Consider the following 4,928-nt stretch of genomic DNA (forward strand, 5'->3'; position numbering starts at 1 on the left):
TTTAGTGGTAACACTTTACAATAACGGCATGAATAATCATGTACCAATACCTGAATTAGTTACTTCAACATGAACTCATGATTAGTGAAGATATGAACTAATCATGAACCGATGAAGAGCCATCCTTAGGAGTCATAATGATTCATGCACGAATAACAGCAGCCGTAAACATGTTAGTACATGTTCGATAGTTAATGCATTTATTAACGTTTAGGGGTGAACTAAATCAATCAGACTCTAAGAATAAATATGAAATATTTTGACTTTGAAACATTTAAACAATTGATTGGTCATAATTTAAACTGACATCAGTAGCTTCGCCATAAACATAAAAACTATGTAAGAATAAATAAGAAGTCATCTAAATTTGTATTAAACATGATTTAATACTGCCATGCCATCATTTAAACTGTATTATGCCATCTGCAGTTTTGTGACAAATAATTGGAATGACACATGATTATTTAACCATTAATAACATAGATCCATCTAAATAAAGGTGGAAAATAGACTAATACTACCACTAATAAACCGGATTAAGAATTCAGAAGTCTTGTAGGGCCACACACACACAATCAAGCTTTTCAATGTTTGGTTACTGTTTGCTGGTAACACCTCTAGCGAATGCAAGTGCCTCACCTTTACCAATCCAGTTTTATGAATCAAATGTTTCCATAATTTACACACAAACACTTACACACAAGGTCCATTAATGTTTCCTTCCTGTCAGTCTCTCTCCTTTTACTCTTCTTTATACTCTCTTCTTTATATTAAAAAATTCTGCACTTATGTATTTAGCACTTTATTATTCAAGGCCATTAGGCACTTTGTTTGATGATTGAATGACAGTGAAATGGTAGTAGACACATTACAAGATTCTGTAAGAATTCTGGTATAATATTGGTGGCTTACAAATTACAATTGCTGGTGTATGACCTGTCCAACTTTTTATAAATGTACTACATGTAAGTCGCTCAGGATAAAAGTGTCTGCCAAAATGCCCTAAATGTAAATATCAAATGTGAAATAAAACAGCTTGTGTTTTGTTTTTTTGATAATTCTATATTTCATGCAAGTTGTTCTCTCTCTCTCTCTCTCACACACACACACACACACACACACACACACACACACACACACACACACACACACACACACACACACACACACACACACACACACACACACACACACACACACACACACACACACACACACACACCTCCTCTTCTCCTCGGGGGCTCTCTGTGTCTTTTTCCTCACCTTTTTCATTTGTGTTTAGTACAACTGGTTCTCTCACTCATTTTCTTGACCTACAACGACTGATCCCACAGTCCGCTCGATTCAGCGCGGGATTATTTGAAGACTGCGCAGGGGCGGGTTGTTACGTCAGTGCTTTCCACACCTGCGCTTGACCAATTATATAATTCTATTTAAATGAATACAAATATCGCATGCTTTTTATTGGTTATACATGGTGCCATTATCTGAAATGTAAAGACAGTTCTTCCCCGCGCATGGGCCCTGGGCCCGTGCCCATAATGCCCATTGGGTAATCTGGGCATGCTAATAAATGTAATTGTAGTATCCTGGAGTAACCCCTAAGTGTCATTGTATTACAAGTGTTGTGTTCCATCCTGGAAAAGTGATTTGAAGAAGATGTGTCATGCATGTAGTGTTTATGTCTGTTGCTGTAACTGTTGCGAACAGAAAATTAACTTTAACTCTATTCATGTAGTAGTCTGATTTATAGTGAAAATACTACAGTAATTTGATCTAAACCGTTTTCTGATTTTATAGTTAATTCAGGCCTATGTTTAGTAATAGCTACTTTTCTTTCCGGAACTACAGTATGCATGTAGGGTTTGTTTCTGGAGGGAGGGACACTCATTAGTGGGACACTCTGTGCTCGGTCGGCACGTTAGTTGTGTACCTATGGTAATGCTGGCTTTTTAATCTCATACATGTTGACTGCTTTGGTTAACATAATTAGTAATTAAAGACCTGTTTGCATGTATGTTGTATTTGGGAGTTTTAGGAGGTTATGTACAGTAATTAACTGTATTTTTTGTTGTTTAAATGCATATGCTTCGATTAGCATTAGCTTACAGCTTATGCCCTATTTTACATGTAAAAATGCAAAGAATGTGTGTCTTTAGAGGTATGTTGTAGTTCTTTTAGAAAATTAAAGAACTACACATCATTTTTATCTTTGTTTTTTTGTACCATGGGTATAAAGGAATAAGGGTGGCACTCTTATTGTATATCTTTATTCATATTTTAGTTAATGCTTTGTAAGTGCATTATTGTGTCATAACTTAACTTGAGGAGGCACATCATAATTAATTCATTATTAACTAACCATACACTAACATCAACCAATGGCTTGTTAATGCATCATTATGTCATGACTTTAATTGAGGGGGCACATCATTACTAACTCATGATTAACTAACATAAAGTAATGGCTTGTTAATTCATGACTGTCGTGACTTTACTTGAGGAGGCACATCATAATTAATTCACTGTTAACTACTTACCCATTTCAGCTCATGATTTATCATAAACTTACAATCAAATACACAGGTACTACAACTAGTATTCAGCCCAGTTAAGTGATGTTGTGTGGTCCGAGAACGGAGGTACAGTATCATCACGGCCTGTCTCTGGATGGAGAGTGAACTACTGATCCCAGCAAACGTTCCCCTGACCTTAGTTCATGTTTCCTCTTTCAAGGTTCAGGGTAACTTTATTATCCCCGAGGGGTAATTTAGATTACAGCCAGCAGTAACAAATATGATAATCAAACGACAACAATAAACACAACCACAGAAAAAAAAACATAAATTAAATTTGAATTTACATGGTATTATTAACAATGGTGATAACAGTTGGGATAAATTACCTTTTTAATATATTAGTTCTGCATCGCGACAGACTGTATCTGCGCCCAGATGGCAGCAGCATAAATTCATCCCACAAGGGATGACTGGGGTCAGCCAGGATGGCTCTCGCCTTCTTCAAGGATCTGACCGTATACAGGTCATATAAGTCATTTAAGGATGTGCCAACAATTTTGCTGCATAGCATCACGATACCTTGCCTGCGATATTTTTGTTTAATAGAAAGTGACCCGTGCCGACAGATAAAAGAGAAAGTATGAACTGATTCAATAAAACAGGAATAAAAACAGTTTCAACATTAAAACTGCGGAGCTTACGAAGAAAGTGCATGATGTGCTTTTTTACACACAGCATCAACCTGGGACTCAAAGCACAGTTTACTGTCGATTACAGTCCCAAGATATTTGTACTGCTGAACTAGTTCAACTGGCTGATTGTCAATCACAACAGGAAAAATGACAGTGGGATTCCTTCTAAAATCAATGCTCATCTCTTTCGTTTTTTCCACATTAATGTTTAAAAAGGAGGATTTGCACCAATCAATAAAATCATTCACTACAGGACTGTGTTCGGGGTCATCACTACTGAGGAGGGCTACTGTTTGGCAAATGTTTTTTTTTTTTTGCGAACCGATTTCTCAGGAACTGTTGTAAGTCACATAGGTTTAGCTTGATGGGAAAGAGAATATCACAAAATAGATTAGGACCTTTCAAGAAAAAATATTAGTGTATTTAGTATTTTCTATGTTCGATAAGGAGGATCAGTAAAATTATGACAAACTAATCATGTGCCTTTCAGTAATGTTTATGATGAAGCTGCTGATGTCAGTAGTTTAAATTATGACTAATAAATTGTTTAGCTAAATGTGTTTCAAAGTCAAAATGTTTCATATTTATTCTTACAGAGTCTGATTGATTTAGTTCACCCCTAAACGTTAATAAATGCATTAACTATCAAACATGTACTAACATGTTTACGGCTGCTGTTACTCATGCATGAATCATTATGACTCCTATCGTAGTTAAGGATGGCTCTTCATTGGTTCATGTTTAGTTCATATCTTCACTAATTGTGAGTTCATGTTATTAATTCAGGTATTGGTACATGATTATTCATGCCGTTTTTGTAAAGTGTTACCAAAAGAGTACAGCTGTTTTTATAGAATGGGAGCATGGCAAAGTGACATGATTCATTACATAATTTTCCTACAATATGATTCTTATTCAGCAATCCCTTGTTACTAGGTAGAAGCAAACTCTGGATTTCTTGATTTAATTCTTAAAGTCATGAGTTTATAAATTTCGATATGTGTGTAGTTTCATTTCCCCGTTTGTTGTATTCGGACATGACACACACTCTCTCTCTCTCTCTCTCTCTCTCTCTCTCTCTCTCTCTCTCTCTCTCTCTCTCTCTCTCTCTCTCTCTCTCTCTCTCTCTCACTAAGCATATGAATGTTATTCCTGCAAGAAAAATAAATGTTCTTCAGAAGACTTGGATTAACTTAGCAGTGTTTACCTTTTTTCTACCCTGTCCAGTCCCTGCCTCTAAATAAAACACTACCACGACCATGCGTTGAGATGAAATTGTTAATAACAATTGACTGAATTCTTAAGCACGTATAGTGTCAGTTTTTAGTCAATATTAAAGTTGAGTGATTTGCCTCTCGCTGCAGCCTGCGGTGGACATCCAACCCGGCCACATCCAAGTGTGACGTCAGAAGCCACCACGCCCATGCCCAAATTGGACACATTCTTCTCATTATAGGCCTCATTATGCTTGTGCGTCAACTCCACGGTGTAGCTACGCAGTCACTCCTACGGCGTCATTGCCGTTTTATGGTTCTGCTTCAGGTTGAGCTGCATCGCGGTGCATCTGACCAATCACAGCCCTTGTGGTCTGCGTCGCCTCGACGCGTAGTTACAATTTTTTGGAGGTGCACGTCGAGCTACGGCGGAGGGGTTCGCGGCGACGCAGAGGGGTCTGCGGGGGTACGCCGTCGATTCGACCCAGAAGCATAAAACAGGC

Source organism: Siphateles boraxobius, unplaced genomic scaffold, assembly GCF_051911475.1.
Source record: "Siphateles boraxobius isolate OS27281-9 unplaced genomic scaffold, OSU_SipBor_1 65, whole genome shotgun sequence".
In the NCBI taxonomy this organism is placed as follows: Eukaryota; Metazoa; Chordata; class Actinopteri; order Cypriniformes; family Leuciscidae; genus Siphateles; species Siphateles boraxobius.